Source organism: Herpailurus yagouaroundi, unplaced genomic scaffold (assembly GCF_014898765.1).
Source record: "Herpailurus yagouaroundi ecotype Mexico unplaced genomic scaffold, PumYag 28, whole genome shotgun sequence".
Lineage (NCBI taxonomy): Eukaryota > Metazoa > Chordata > Mammalia > Carnivora > Felidae > Herpailurus > Herpailurus yagouaroundi.
The window spans coordinates 105,508,943-105,525,984 of record NW_024412376.1 but is presented as its reverse complement, the minus strand read 5'-3'; the positions used below and the strand labels follow the sequence as shown (position 1 = coordinate 105,525,984).

The 17,042-nt window shown below is 38.6% G+C and overlaps 1 long non-coding RNA gene across 1 annotated transcript; it reads left to right on the top strand.

Moving 5' to 3' along the window:
* Positions 1–570: 570 nt before the first annotated feature.
* On the top strand, positions 571–5,027 carry LOC121033936 (uncharacterized). Its single transcript, XR_005792209.1, has 2 exons — positions 571–2,917; positions 4,775–5,027. It is a non-coding gene; the product is annotated as an uncharacterized LOC121033936 (long non-coding RNA).
* The last annotated feature ends 12,015 nt before the right edge of the window (positions 5,028–17,042 follow it).

The window sequence follows — 17,042 nt, the reverse complement described above, 5'->3', positions numbered from 1 at the left end:
AAACTACCAATACATATTGTTTCTTGTCAAATATTTATGGGGGATGTATGGACAGAGAGGTAAATGTCTTCCAAAGTTTTAGTCTCATCACAACATATGTTTACTGCAACCCTTCTTCTTATAAGTAAAGGAAAAGAACTATTTGGGGAATCAATTGAAATTATCCACAATCAGGGTTTCCAAAACTTCTTTCTCACATAGCTAAGCTACTTTTATTACCTGACGGTGATTTAGTAAATACTGAGTCTCAGTTGCATATTGGGCTAGGCACTGTATGGAAGGTGAGTCATACATGGTCCTGTTTGTAAGAAACGTATTCATTCATTCTGTAATTCAGCAACATTTACTAGCTGTGTGCCTGTGAGCAAGTTAATCAGCTTCTCTATAACTTGACCTCAGTTTCATCATCTGTAAAATGAGGGTAATAATATGTCTCATAGGTTTTTATGAGGATTAAACGGGAAAATATTTGCAAAGACTTAGATCAACGTATGACACTGGAGACACTAACAGGCTAACTATTTAAGAGTCCTTTATGTGCCAGGCTTGAGTGTGATTTTTTTTTTTTTTTTACACTTAATACAGTTAAAGATGGCCACCCTCAAGCAGCTCTCAGCCATGCAAGTGAGACAATTGCATTAACGAACATTATTCATATAACATGAAAAGTTTTATAATAGTTTTATGCAGAATGCTATGGGTAAACAGAAGAGAAATTCTGTTGATCAGGGGTGCTTTTATAAACTTGAATGTGGCATTATTTGCTGTGTATCAAATTTATATTTACAAAATAACAGCCATATAAAACAAGTATTTAGGGTCTTACACAGTCTTGGAGGCTCAAGATCCAGGAGTATCTTAGCTGGGTAGTTCTAATTCAGGGTTTCCAATGAGACTACAGGGAAGTTGTTGGCTGGAGCTGATGCCATGAGGGGCCTGGACAATCTGCTTGCAAGTTCATCGTGTGGCTGTAGTCAGGAGGCTTCGGTTCCTTGCCACTGGGCCTCTCCAAAGGGCTGTTCATGTCGGCTTCCTCATACAAGTAATGAGAGAGACAGAGGCAAACAGAAACAGAGAATCAGAATACCAAGGTGGAAGCTGTAGTCATCTTATAACCTAAACTGGGAAATGATGTACTGTCACTTCTGCCATATTCTTCTACTAGTTAGAAGCAACTCACTAAAACCAGGCCATACTTAAGGAGAAGGGAATTAAACTTGAAGAGCATCAAAGAATTTGTGAACATATTTTTAGAACCATCACAGGTATGGAAAGAAGAGTAAGGTTTAGCTCAGTAGACAGGAACAAACTTATGACAGGCAAGGGAAGAACAGAAACAAAAGAATACAAAATTAAGGGAGTTATTGTTATTCCCATTTTAAAGATGAGGAAACAGGCTTAGAAAGGTAAAGTAACTTTCCCATCATGTGTTAAACAGTAAGTGGCAGAGCCAGATTCTGAACCCTATTTTTAGTTCTAGAATCCAGATCTTATCACTACCTGTATTAGGCAAGTTTCTTCAGAGAAACAGAACCAAAAGGATGCAACTCCATCTATATCTACATTTATCTCTATATGGAGAGAGAGAAAGGGGAATTTATTCCAAGGAATTAGCTCCCATGATCATGGAGGTTTGGTAATTCCAAAATCTGCAGAGTAGGCCGGTGGTCTAGAGACCCAGGAAAGAGTTGCAGTTCAAGTCCAAATGCAGTCTGCTGGCAGAATTCCTTCTTGTTCAGAAAAGGTCAGTCTTTGTTCTAGTAAGGCCTTCAACTGATTAGATGATGCCCACCCATGTTATGGAGGGTAATCTGCTTTATTTGAAGTCCAATTTAAATGTTAAATCTCATCCAAAAAAACACCTTCACAGAAACATCCAAGATAATTGTTGACCAAATATCTGGGGACTACAGCCTAGCCAAGATGACAGATAAAATTAACCATCATAACACCCTGTACAGTACAGACAATTTGGGGTTCAGATTGCAAAGGGCCCCAAATGCCATACTCAGCAGATTGCTGAATTTACAAAAATTAACCAGTGGCTCTCTCATGGCTTTCTGATGTCTAACCAGACATGACTTTGAACATCTGATATTGGTGGGGCATTCCCATAGAATATTGTAATTCTATTAGGGAATGTATATTGGAATATTTGTCATGCTTCATCTTCAGTACTATTTTGACAAGTGAAAAATTTGGTTTTATTGACGTTACACTTTTTCCTTTCAATGATTTCCTTTCCAATCCACATAGTTTTAGTAATTAGCCTTTCCCATATTTCAAATGTTTACTCATTTCAAAACTATTTTTCTCTATTCTCCTCACTTGGACTTTTTTCTCTTAACTTTTTCTTTTGTTTTCGTGCCTTTTTTCAAGGATTCCTTTTAAGCCATGCCTCCTACCAGACTGAAATGCAAAATTAGGAAGAAAGACAAAAATGTAGGTGGGAACTAACGGACCCAGTTTGTATACCAGCTGGACTTGGTGGTTCTAAAAGTATAAATATTGTTCAAGCATCTTTTCTTTGCAGAGGGTGCATAAAAGAAAAGCTGTTTCATCCTTGCTGCTGGAGATATTTTTCTTTGTAGCTAACATCGAGCAGGAAATTCTTTATGTTTATCTCGGAGCTTCAGAACTTGAAGTCATAATGGTTCCAGCCTATTCTTTTGGCCCACTCCATTCTGGGCCTTCGTCGAGAACAAGACACATATAGCGTGGGCAGGAGAGTCTTGTGAGGCCACTGGAAAGTGATCTGAATTACAAGTCTGTGGTTACATCCTGCCATAGCCGGAGAGAACAGGATGCAAAGTCTGGACAACCAGCAGAGCCAAAGATGCAACAAACTAGAAGGGAAACAGAGCTGGACTTGCAAAATAAATAGGGGCAGAGACCTGGTGGTAAAGCATAAACGAAGGTAAGAGAGTTTGGGAGTTAGTTCTATGGATATAGGCCAATTTTCACTTTCCCTCTTAAACACATCATTATATAATTTGTGAGTTTCAGAGCACCCATGGGTGGATAACACCACTAGATGGGTTGGTGAATTCTATTAAATGAGCAGATTTTGTGGGTGAGTAAAGAAGACATCAACATCGTTTGAAAGAGATGCTAGCTTCCTAAAAAAGAAATATTTAATGCATCAGTGCTGCTCTGTGTTCTTTTCTTTCCTCCACCATCTCCTCGTTGCTACTGATCATCCTACAAGCTCAACCAAGTGTGATTTCCATATTTAGTGCGTTAGGAAAAGGGCTTCATTAACAGTATGAAGAAACAAAGCTTTTATCAAAATCAGTTTCTTTTATTTTCAAATATATCAACACAAATACTAGGTCAATGAATAAAGGAGATTTTGATTGTTTCTTTATCTTTCTGTCTTTAGTAAAATTAAATCTAAACCATCTCGGAAAAATAGTTTTCCTATTTTACCTAGAAAGATTGCCACTGGAGGTATTCCATAAATCCTCTTAACCAATCCATTCTAAAGGAATATACTCCTCCTTTTAATTGTGTTCCTTTGCATATTTCAGAAAACTATTCCTTATACTATTACTCATTTGAAGTCTGTGATGGCAGAAATGAAGACCCCAAAATCTAAACAAAATACTCTTTGGATCAACCTGTGTAGAAAATGATCAGCTAATTTTGACTTAAGTCTTATCTATATTTATAACCACTTGCATTTTAAAGCAAAAAAAAAAAAAAATCCCAAACTCACTATTCTGTAAGATAATTTCTATTCCTGAGTCCATATTGTCTTCTGAATGCTTGGGGATAAGGTTGGTAAGGAGGAAAAATAATGCTGCAGAAATAATATTGAGAGGAAACAACTATTGTGCTAAAGAGACTGCAGTATTCCATGGGACCTTCCATTCCTCCTAGGATATCAGATATTCTCCATCATGCCTCTCAGAGAGAGCCACTGATCAATTTTTATAGGTCCATTGAAACTTGGCTTCCTGACCACTATAAGAAATTTATAACATACATATAAATAGGTAATGAATATTAAAAGACTGATTTGAATGCCAAGTCAGGTTTTTTTTTTCCACCCAGGGAATTGTTGAATAGAACAGACTTCTTTTGACAACTACTCCCACATGCATTATAATATATGCACCATATTCTTTACTGTAGAAAGTTATAGTTAAGGCCACAGAAACTGGATCTTGTCTATGTGAAAAAACAAGGCTATCTATGTTACTGATAATGTTGCTTTTATATTTATACATAGTATCTTGCTATTTGCCTTTGCTTTTAACATATTTTAGTGCTTTAGTTTCTAAAACTATTCAAAAGCCAAGTAGTTATTCACTAAGTTCTCACTATTCACTGAATTCAAAATGAATTTATAAAACTTTTAATGTCAAGTGGTAGCTGTTGACTTTTATAAGTTTGATATACATTAAACTAAGGAACCGAGACAAAATGTAATTTCTATGCTAACAAAACCAGGATCCTTTATCGTAATACTAAAATTATTTCTAATCCCAGGAGTTGAATTACAGTAAAAGCCAGCATTAGAAAAGATTTTCAACAGGTTTTTTTTTGAGTCGGGGGCTTTTTTTGGATTAAGAGTCAACCATTTTACATTACAAAAATTCGTTAAAGCTTGCTGCAATCAGTACGTAGCCTCATGTCCTACAGCAGCTTGAAGGGGTATAACCCAAGGGGTAGATGGCATGACAACAGGAATTGCTGGCTCTGAGCAACCCCTGTCAATGCTGGTGCCCCAATCCTCCTGGCACTCAAACTTTCTACTTTCCCTTGGCAGTTTCGAGAAGAGTAAACGTTGATCTGTTTGATAGACATTGAAAGAATTTCATCTCTGTTCTCTGCCTGGTTGCCTTTGCACAGCTGCGCTGCTGGCTCTCTTCAGATGTGTGCTGACCTTGGCATGACCTGTGGGGGTCACTGCCTCACATTTTATGCTTAGCCAACCATCGCTATCCTCATTGCTGTTGTTGGATTAGGTCCCTTGCAAGTCAGTATCTATGCTGTTCTAAGTAAAGAAAGAGTGAAGTGAACTGAGGGATTCTCTCTTTGCTGGTGTTATAATCCTTTCAATGAATTTCTAAACGGTGTGGACTTGCTTTCCATTTTTATAGAGCTCACAGTGTCAAATGTTATGTTGACACATTTCTTACAGCTTTTAGCTCTTAATGCTCTGTTGTCGACTTATGTGGCACTGGATCAGGTAACATTTGATGTGACACTACTTAACTCCTGAAGTGTCTGTGTCTGGACACTTTAACTTGCAACTCTGCGGAGTGAGTTCCCTGCCCACGTTAGGTAACCCCCAAAGAAATTAGGGGGCAGCCTCTCTCTCACCTGATCCTTTCCTATAGAGACTACTGTGAGTTCCAAAGTATTCTCTCTCTCTGACCCTCTCTCCATCTCTCTTTCTCAAGATCCATTAGAGCCTTTGGTGGCCCTACTTTCTATAAAGTGCGTAAGTAAAGCCCCCGAGTTAAACATAACTCTCACTTTTTAAGAGAAAAATTCACTTTCTGTTAACAAAGGAGTAGAAACATAAAACTCTTTTTATAATAGACTTATAATTACTTACTAATAGAATTATTACTATGAACAATAATATGACTTTTCATTTAATATTATGGTTAGATAAGAAAGAGATAAGGAGAAACTGTTGTAGCTGAAGATTATATATGAAATCAATCTTTATTATTCAGTTTCGTAAGTTTTATTTTTCTTATCAGAAACTTTTTGTATTTAGATTGACCATCTCCATTCTTTAGAGTTAACTGGGTTTTTTAAAACTGTTATCCACTATCATTCAATAGCTTTTTTTGGGTCAAGCCTCTTTTCTGAGTAGGACCCCCAGAGAAGCTGCTAGAAAGAATTATTTCCTGGGATGAAATATCCTGGCCAGAGCAACATCACTCCATGTTGTATTTGCCAGTAAGTTGATGAGATTATACCTTTTCATTACAGCCCCCCCCCTCCTTCTTTCAAGAGTAAGTATTGTAAAAGATACATTTTAAGTAACTTCCAAATTCTTTAAGATGAATGCAATAAATTCTTGAAGGCATATTTAAACATATCCTGGTACATCGTATGGTACAGACTGAGGCTAATGTCAGTTGATTTTGCAAGCTACATATACTAGTAAGAGCTGCAGTCATATGGGACTCCGTCTGACTCTGTAAATATTTATTGAGTATCAACTGTGTATAAGGCCTTGGGCTGAGTTGAAACATTAAGCTGAGCACAAGCTGACCACAAAAGCAGGAGATAATGTTACAAACACAAGTATACTTATTGGGAAATATGCAGTGATCATAATTTTAAGGGAAAACTGAGAATAGCTATGCAAATATTTTGTGTAACTTTCCTATGTATTCTTAGAAAATACTTAGAGTTTCTGCTTTCCTAAATATTCTTTTTTTTTTTTTTTTTTTTTTTTTTTAGTTTGTTTATTTAATTTCAAGTTAGTTCGCAGTGTAGTATTGGTTTCAGGAGTAGAACCAGTGGTTCATCACTTACATATAACACCCAGTGCTCATCCCAACAAGAGCCCTCCTTAATGCCCGTCACTCATTTTGCCCACCTCCCCACCCCTCTAGCTAGCACTTCCCTAAGTATTCTTAAATATTCTCTTTATTCTAAGATCCTGTTAAAATCTTAGTGGATCTGTTTCACCTCCTGGGGCTCTGTTTCTTGCCCCTGATACGGATTTACTGTGCAGTGTTATATCTACCATGTCTTCAAACATGTTCTGTGCTCTTCCCTTAGATTTATGTCAGGTTCCAGTAAATGGGGAGAGAATCATCTGAAAGGTCTGCACAATGATGGCCTTATTTAGGCTACTGCCTAGGTTGTTGAAACAAAAGACTCAAAAATAAAGATACCAAAGTGGTGGCTCTATAATATAGAGAATCAACTCTGTCCGTCTTGTTGGTTTTCCAGCCTTAGAGATTTGGCTTCATTTTTGTGTCCCGAAAAGAGCTCACCAGCACATCCTGATTCCAAGCTCACTTTGAAGGAAAAAGAGTGAAGAAAACACCTGACCCAGAAGTTGCATATGTCATTCTGCTTACATTCCATTTACTATGCTGTCTTTAGCTATATTTAGATATAGCTTAAGCTGTCATTAGTATGGAAGACAAAGGATGTTGAGAGGACAATTAGCAAACTCTGCCACATATTAATATGATCTGTATCTCTTAAAAACATTTTTTGGGAAAACAACCTAGCAGTTGGTGCTCTGGCGGATACATCACTTTCATCCTAGTTCCCTTGAGGTTCTTACTAGTCTTTGGAGCAAAGGAGTGGAGGTAGTAAGAAAACAGTAAAGAAAAATATCAGCCCACTGTGCAGCAGTATCCCTTAATGCTGACCATCGCTGCAAAAAGTGTCACCTTTGCACCGTCACTGCACTGTCACAAAGGGCCAGCCCATCAGGCTGAGCTTCAACACTCGACGTGCATCCCACAGGAAGCCCTGCAGTCTTGAGCACATTCACAGGATGTGTGCTTCCTTCCTAGTTAACTCTGAAAACTGTGGCTGATAAGCTCAGATAGTCTTGCTTAGGGATCTCTGCCAATGGCAGCAGAAACCCCCTCGACTTAACTCTCTCACCATGTGTGGGAAGGTTATTTATTGAAGGGATGCAGGGAATATCAGGGAATCTAATTTCAGAAGGTAGAGTCCTATTTCACAGGAAGTAGCTGGCCGTCCAAAAACTACTTTTTCTCATCTCTGCTCCTCTGGGCATGTCCACTTGTTCCATCTCCTCTACATCCCCATTTCTGATCTTTCTAAAGCTTTGGAAGTTCACTCCCCTGTAATTCTCCTCTGAGACTTTGATTTGCCATGGTATCATATTTGCCCCAATCCTCCATGGCTGAGAGCTCCTCTGCACAATTTGGCTAGTCTCAATCTCTGTGTTCTCATTCAACTTCTGACATGAGAACATCTAATTGGCTCAGGCTGAATCAGATGTCTACCCCTGGTTCAATCAGTTGTAGCCAGGAAAGCAGAGTCACCTGAGACAAGCATGACCAAAGGCAGAGTCTTTTAGAATAGTCATGGCCAAAGGCTAGAAGGCAGATTCTCTTAGAATAGGCTGTGAATGGAAATATGACTGATATATCTAGTACAGACATAATTTTTTTTTATGTTTTTAATCCCAGTTCAAATTGGGCTGATCAGAGTTGGTCCTAGAATAGTGTTAAACCTCTGGTTAGTTACAAAATACCATCTGACCAAATACCATAACTGGTACCAGGGGTGATCCCCCAAAAGGCACTATAGGTCATCTATTCCCATGACCGTATAACTTTCCTCCCTTGCCTTCATCCACTTTATGCCCTAGAATTGGCAGCTTCAGTCTCCTCTCAGGTGGCATCAGTTTATGAAAATGTGGTGCATTTTATCACCAGGATTTCTTCTTTAGTTTGGATAAATAATAATAGATAGGAAGAAATAATAGATTTCTTTATCTCCTTTTGAAATCTTTCATGATTTCCATCATTTCCTTTGAATTACATGATCTGTGAGTAGCATTGATAAATGTCCTTGGCATTGGTCTTGGCAATGATTTTTTGGATTTGACACCAAAATCAAAGGAAACAAAAGCAAAACTTAACAGGAGGGACCACATCAAACTAAAAATCTGCACAGCAAAGGAAACAATCAACAAAATGAAACGGCAACCCACAGAATAGAAGAAAATATTTACAAAACACACATCCAATAAGGGGTAATATCCAAAATATACAAGGAACTCAGTTACATAGCAAAACAAAAATGGAAACAAAAGAACAACAACAACAAAACAGAAACAAAGAAACAAAAACAAAAAACAAAAACACATAAAAAATGGGCAAAAGACCCAAAGAAGACATAACAAATGGCCAACATCTGAAAAGATACTCAGTATCATTAATCATCCCGGAAATACAAATCAAAACCACAATGAGATATCACCTCACACATGTTAGGATCTCTCTTACCAAAAAGACTTGTCTTTACTGACCTCTCCCCATTTCCCTCTTTGCTAGTGAGATATGGAGGAAAAGGGAATCCTTGAGCACTGTTGGTAGGATGTAAACTGATGCAGCCACTGTGGAAAGCAATATGGAGTTTCCCTCAAAAAATTAAAAATATAACTAACATGTGGCCCAGCAATCCCACTTTGGGGTATGTATATTCAAAGGAAATGTAATCATTGTCTTGAAGAGATATATGCACTCCCATGCTCATTGCAACATTATTCACAATAGCTGAAGTATGGATAAACCTAAGTTTCCATCAGCAGGTGATAAGAGATATCTGTATATCTATGTCTATGTCTATATATCTATATCTATATCTCTAAATCTACAATGGAATATTATTTAGTCTTAAAAAAACAAAAAAAAAGCAAATCTTGCCATTTGTAATAACATTGGTGGGCCGGGAGGGCATTGTGCTGAGTGAAATAAGTCACATAAAGACAAATACTGCACGGTATCACTTAATGTGTGGAACTAAAGGAAAAAAATCAAACCCATATAAACAGAGAGCAGGAAGGTGGTTGCCAGGAGGGTAGGGGGCGTGGACACAGGTGGGTAAAGAACACAAGCCTTCAGTTATAAGATGAATAAGGTCTGAGGATGTAAAGTATAACCTGGTCCCTATAGCTGTTAAATTGTATTGTACAATTGAAACTTGCTGAGAGTAGAAGTGTTCTCACCAAAGCGGGGGGTGGGGTGGGTGGGGAAGAAGGTAAATATGTGAGGTGATGGATGTGTTAATAAAGTCAAATGTGGGAATCCTTTCACAATGTATACACATATCAAATCACTTTATATACTTTAAATATATTACAATTTTATTTGTCAATTATAGCTCAGTCAAGCTGAGTAAGCACACATGTGTAAAAGATGTTTGTAAGAGTGCTACTTGTTGGCTACTTTGAGAGAAAAACCAGATTCTTGGGTCAGGTCTGGACTACTGAATCTGAACTTCTGAGATGAAGTCCTGAATCTGCATTTTAACTCCTGCACCCTCAGGTAGGCTGAAGACTGCATTTTGAGATAAGCTAAGTGAACTCTGTAGTGAATTAATAAGATTTTAATGATACATTTACTAGAGATTCCAATTATTATTATTATTTAAATGTTTATTTATTTTTGAGAGAGCACAAGTGGGGCAGGCAGAGAGAGGGAGACAGAAGATCTGAAGCAGGGTCTGAGCTGACAGCGGTGAATCCTATGTGGGGCTTGAACTCACGAACTAGGAGATCATGACTCGAGCTAAAGTCAGATGCTCAACCAACCGAGCCACCCAGGAGCCCCATAGGGATTTCCATTATTATCAGTGCCTGAAAGAATACTAATTTTGTATACGGAATTTAAGAGGGATTTGTCATAAACTTATATTTTAATTTAGCTGTTTTATAACCAGAAAGAATAAGTCAATGAAGAGAAGGAAAATCAGAAGCTTCAAAAGATAACAATGAATATCATAATGTTTCACAGAATATTTGCTGTATTTGGGGAATAAAAATGCCCCACAGATGTCATTTTTCCATATCATAAAATAAGAAATAAACACATGAATACCAAATGTAACTTTAAAAAATGAGGGGCACCTACGTGGCTCAGTCTGTTAAGCATTCAACTCTTGGTTTCAGCTCAGGTCATGTTCTCACAGTTTATGAGTTCGAGCCCCACATTGGGCTCCGTACTGACAGTGCAGAGCCTGCTTGTGATTCTCTCTCTCTCTCTCTCTGTCCCTTCCCAGCTTGCTCTCTCTGTCTCTCTCTCTCAAAAATAAATTAATTAAAAAAAATTTTAATGAAATTAATTTTTTAAAATTACTCCAAGTACTATAATGATTGTGAAAGAAATATAGAATATGTTTTAAAATGCGAAGTGTTTATGTTACATGTATAAAGCATACACACACACACAAAGATTTAATAATAGTATAAATATACTCTGGTTAACCTTATGAGTTAAGGATATTTTGAATGAATAATTGCTAATTAATTCACACTGATTATTAATATGCATAAAGTTCAAACCACACATGTCTGAAAAGAGGACTTGCATATTTATTTGTGACAGAAAAAAAAATCAGTTAATAGAGTTGACTGAATTATGTTACTGAACTAACTTGACAGCCTAAACTGTTAGTACTCAAGCAAAATCTCTGTGCATCTCATATTTATAATGAAAACATTCCTGAGCTAAGAAAAAAAAAAAAAAAGCCTGCCTTTATAGCTTCAAGGAAATACTGTTAAGTAAATTTAGGGGACTTCCAGAGGTAGCAAAATGAGAAGGGGTAAAACCGTAGAATGATCTCACTTTTCTGATAATTGAAACTCAAACTCCTGGAACATAGCTGCACAATTTCTACCCTTTTCTTTTAAGGTTCGAGGTCCTCCTGGACCTTGAAAATAAATGGCAGAGAGGTAGTACCTCAGAATTGGGAATCAGAAATCAGATCCTGAGGGTTTGGGAGTCATAAGTCAGCCAAGGATACAGAGTTCTCTAGAACGGAGCTTTCTTGGGACATGAATCATGTTTATTTTAGACGCAAAACTTTCTAGCTCCAAATAGAAAAAAAAAATCATTCTTACTTTATGAAAAATGTCTCTGCCAGAATGTTAGGAAACAAGTGAGTCGTCCAAGCACTGAGGCTCTGTGGCTCATTTGCAAAGTTCCTCTTCTTCATCTGCTCTCAGTGCCTCCTCCCTGGCCCCGGGCCAGTCTCAAATTCTCAGTTCTACCATTGTGCTAAGGACAAAAGTATGTCTGAAGTGTATGCTGCATTCTCTAATGAGTTTGTCTACCTACTCCAGGTAAATCAGAATGTCTCAAGAGGATCCTTGGGACACAGAAAGCATGTTGTGCCTGATGAATGCAACCTGTGTGTGAGCCTGCTTCAGAAACTGTCATTGGACAATACCATAGCTCTCTGCTTCCTGGAGAGGTTCCTGCAGGAGTTTTAAAGTTGTTACATGATGTGCAACTTTATTAATTTTAGTTGCAAATGTGAGCGCATACACAATGCGCTATTTAAAACACTAATTTAAACACTACAGTGAGTGGGGTTGTGTTCAGTTGGGCCCTTGCAGTTTACTATAGTGTTGTAAAGATAAAGTCTCAACTCTTAAACTAAGATCTCCAGATGTGATGCCTATTCCTGCACAACCTTTTTTGGGCAGTACCCATATATTTACCACTACCACTTTTAAAGTTGGTTACCAATAGAATTTTGAGGTCATGGATCTAGAGTACCGTAATCTGATTTGTTGTCCTCAGACCTAGAAACTGGAGCAAGTGATAGCCTCCATTTGGAGCAAGGTTTCTCAATCTTGGCAATATTGATGCGTTAGGCTGAGGAATTCTTTGTTGAAAGAGTTGTCTTGTGCATCGAAGGATGCTTAGCAGTATTTGGTTTCCTCTAGGCCCTAAGCTTGTTAAATGCTATAGCTAAATGTAGTCAGCAAGTTTTGTTTTGTTTTATTTCCCCCTTCAGGCAGTAAGAGCTGATCTCTGGTGCCTTCTGTTTAAGTGGAATACTGTGAGCCCATTTTTCCTTTAGGAACCCTAGTCTAATGATCGCCAACTTCTGAATCTGAGCTCTCCACCAACTGGGAGCCTCAATCCACTCTTTTACATTTCTTTTTATTCTCTTCTGTGGGCTACCCCATATCCTTCTAATGAGTTCATTTTACACTATTAATTTTTCCCTCAGTTCAGTAAATAGCAACTCCATTCTTCCAGATGGTCAAACCAGAAACTTCCAAGTCATCTTGGACTCCTTTTTCACCTGCTGTGACCTCCGGGTCCCTGCAGGATACAAATAGCATACTAAAAGGGTATCTGAGGAAAATTCAAAAGATTGTTTAGAAATATGTGGTCTGGTTGAGGGAAACTAGTAAGAAATGGTGAAGTGCCCAAGAGGTAGCGGAAAGACTTTACTCCCTGTAGGCAGGAAGGAGCATGGAGTGGGGAGGGTTTGCCAGAGCCAGCAAGAGCTATAGCTATGGGAGATTGTTGCCTAACAGGAGAGAAGGGTAGTTTTTGCCAGACTGAAGGGTGGCGGGGAAGGATCCAGGAGAATAACCGTCCTGGTCTTGTTCTCCTCCTGCCCTCCAATCTCCAGTTGTCTGAACCCAACCAAAGAAGGACAGGAGAATGCAGGTGTGTGGTCTGTGGAGGTCAGACTTCCAGCCTATGGGAGAGAATGGAGTGTGGATCTGAAGGGGCAATCAGAGAACATCTATGCACTCTCACCAGCAAATCTGTCAGCTCTACCTTGAAATACATCCAGAATCCAACTCTCACTACCTCTTTCATTACCTTCCTAGTCCAAGCCACGATTTTTCACATTGACGATTGCGTTAGCCTCCCACCTCTATCCCTCACTCAGTTTTTTAAAAATGTTTATTTTGAGAGAGAGACAGAGAGAGTGCAATTGAGGGAGAGTCAGAGAAATAGGGAGAAAGAGAATCCCAAGCAGGCTCCTCGCTGTTAATGCAGAGCCCTATATGGGGCTCAAACCCATGAACCATGAGATCATGACCTGAGCCAAAATTAAGAATCAGACACTTAACTGACTGAACCACAGAGGTGCCCCACCAGTTTTATTTTTTTACAGCATTTATGACTCCCCCCAAAATATTATATATATATAATATATTACATATATAATCTCCCATAGCTATGGCTCTTGCTGGCTCTGGCAAAACCTCCCCACTCCATCCATGCTCCTTCCTGCCTACAGGGAGTAAAGTCTTTCCACTACCTCTTGGGCACTTCACCATATATATATATATATATATATATATGTATATAATATATCTCTCTCTACTGGAATGTGAATTCCATGAAATTTTAAACTTAATCTGTTTTGTAATACTATTAAATTCCTTATACATTCTAGGCAGGCAATAAATATTGAATTAGTTAAGTAATTAATCTTAAATTAATCTGATTTGGTTTCTGTTGCTTATATCCAAAGAACTTTAGATGATTCAAGTGTGTATAATGTAATCTCATTTTGTTTTTTGAAAAGTTTATTTGTCCACAGAGAAAATAATGAAAGTATATTCAAAATGTTAGATTTGATTACCATTGGAGAATGGAATTTGGGGTAATTTTAATTTTCTTCTTTGATTTTAATACTTCTGAAATATTCTACCATGACCATGTATGATCCTTGTAATCAGATAAAGAGAATAGCTTTATTTTAAAGTATGGCCTAGATCAGCTGGATCTTCCGGAGAAGCCCAGCAATTCTTTTTCATGTTTTGGCTCCCCATCCTTTTTCTCACCTGTCATTGCTGAACCTTTCCCACTCTTCTTAAGCAGTTGTGTTGGACCCATTCTACACCTTACCTACCCTGCTCTGTGCCCAGGAAGCTGACCATGAGGTTGCAACAACCTGGATCCCTTGCCCTGTGGCTTCTAGTTGAGTTCCACGAATGATTTTAGCTAAAATCTAGAGTGTGGGAGGAGAGTGGATCAGATTATTTACTCCCGAGCTACCTCCTTACCAGTTCCCTGCAGGTGGGCTATATCCCTTTACTGAAAGGCCATAGTTCCAGTCAGATGGTCCTCTCCAAACAGCTGTCTCTGGTCCCAGTATGTGTCCCTCCTTTTGTTTCTTCAGGCCTACGGATGGTCGTAGTCCCACCTACTTCCAGCCCTGGGGTAATGCCCCATCCCTTGTTCTTCTTCCTAAGCCTTGCTCACAGTTCTGTAAACTCCCCTCAAATTACCCAAATTCCAATGGTCTGTATCTTTTCTTCCAAGGTCCCAACTAAGCATTCAGCCTCATCCTCTTCCATTCACTCTCAGCAACTGGTCTTGCCTTATTGTTTTTTACTAAGGTTGAGGCCTTTATTTCTCAGCTTTCTTGGCATTCCTTGAATGTCTGCACCATCACTTTACTAACAGTAGTCCATGTAATGGCCTGCTTTCACCTCTAATCCTGACCTCTCAGAGCACAGAACACATCTGGCTCATTAGCAGGGCTTTACCCTGTTTTCCTCTTACTCTAAGAACTTTTCATAGAGAACAAACTGGTGGTTACCAGAGGGGCGGTGCATGAGGGGATGGTGACATAGGTAAGAGGATTAAAGAGTACACTTAACATGATGAGCATAATTGTACAGTCAGCCATGATAATCTTCTTGCTAGTCTTGCCATTTCTGGACCCAAAGTGCTCTGTCACCTTGCCAAAGACCATCCAACCACTCAGTCTCAATACACACGAAAAGCTGGTTTGTCTTGGGTCTAGCATTTGCCATGGACAAGATAACAAGACTAATGTGATTTGGGATGAAACTCTATTCATCAAACTTCTCCCCATAGGTGAACTTACTAGTCCCATTATGAATGAAGTCGCCACCTGGCACAAGAAGTGCAGAATAATTCTATGAAAACAAAATTCTTTCCAGTGCTCACAACTTGAAAGTTTTCTGCTGTCTTTGGAAATTTGTCTGCAAACAGCTGGAAGGAGATGCAGCCCAAGAGCTCACCATTGATGCCATGTTGAAGAACATGGGGATGACCATGACTGAGCAGCACAGGCAGCTCAGGAGTGGTGGCTTCTGCAAGGCAGGAAGAATTTTAGAACATTTAGGAAACTCCCAGGATCACCTAGCTACTGGTGGTTGTGGGATGCAAGCCCCACATGAAACTAGAAGTCTGCTTTTAATCTTTTTTTCTATGCTATCCACATCCTTCAACATGACTTCCAAAGCATGCCACAAATTGCTCCCACCCTTCTGAGCTAATCTTTTATTTCTCTCTATTACACTGAGTTTGCCAATATACTGTGAACACACCATGTTCATTTCAGTTGTTTGCCTTTACTTTTGCACCTGCAGCTTTTCTCTTGTCATCAAATCAAATCCCTTCTTGAGTTAAGGTCTCATTCCACAGGGCGCCTGGGTGGCGCAGTCGGTTAAGCATCCGACTTCAGCCAGGTCATGATCTCGCGGTCCGTGAGTTCGAGCCCCGCGTCGGGCTCTGGGCTGATGGCTCAGAGCCTGGAGCCTGTTTCCGATTCTGTGTCTCCCTCTCTCTCTCTGCCCCTCCCCTGTTCATGCTCTGTCTCTCTCTGTCCCAAAAATAAATAAACGTTGAAAAAAAAAATTAAAGAAAAAAAAAGAGTTAAGGTCTCATTCCAGAGCACAATGAAGTCTTCACAAATGCTATAGTACAGCTGGATCTTTTCTTGGAGCCCCTAAAACCACTTATTGTCTGTTCCATTAACTTTCACATTCAATTATGGAGCACCTTAAATTTTTATTTAACTGATACATGTACAGTTGCTATTCATTCATCCCAGAAGAAAATACTGAGCCCTTGTCATTTGCCAGGCACTGTTTAAGTGCTGGAATACAAAGATGGGTATGGTTCAGACTCTGAAAGAGTTTAATCTTTGGGGGCAGTAGATACGTTAACTAAACTATTACAATATGCTCTAAGTGATAATATTGGAGCATTGTGTTGCATAATAGTTTAGCACATGAGTTTCAGAACTGCCCAGATCCAGATACATTTTCCAGCTCTGCTCTTCAATCCTCTACATTTGTACTTGCCTTTCTCCACTGCCAACCAGTATTTTCTAAGGTAAATGCAAACTAAGGGTGATATTAATCTAGAAAACATAAAATTAGGAATATAAATGGCCTGTTATAAAACCATTCAAGTATATGGTGTACTTTTTAAAAACACTTATTTGTAGATCATTCTTATCTTTTTCACTCTGCATTAGGTTGACATATTTATCTAATTCTTGTCTCAATTTTTTTTCACTTTATATAATTTGAGGCTATGGTATTAATAATGTTATATTACTGGTGAAGTGAATTTTCCATCATGTATGTCTTTTATCTCTAATATTGTCTTTTAATCTTAAAGTCTATTTTAGTATAGTGACATCAGCTTTTGCTTTTTCTTTTTTTAGTTGGTATTTGCATGCGCTAACATTTTCAACCTTTTCTTTTCAGCCTTTTAGTGTTATTATGTTTTAAGTGTGTCTCCTGTTGTGAGTCAGGATTCTGGTAG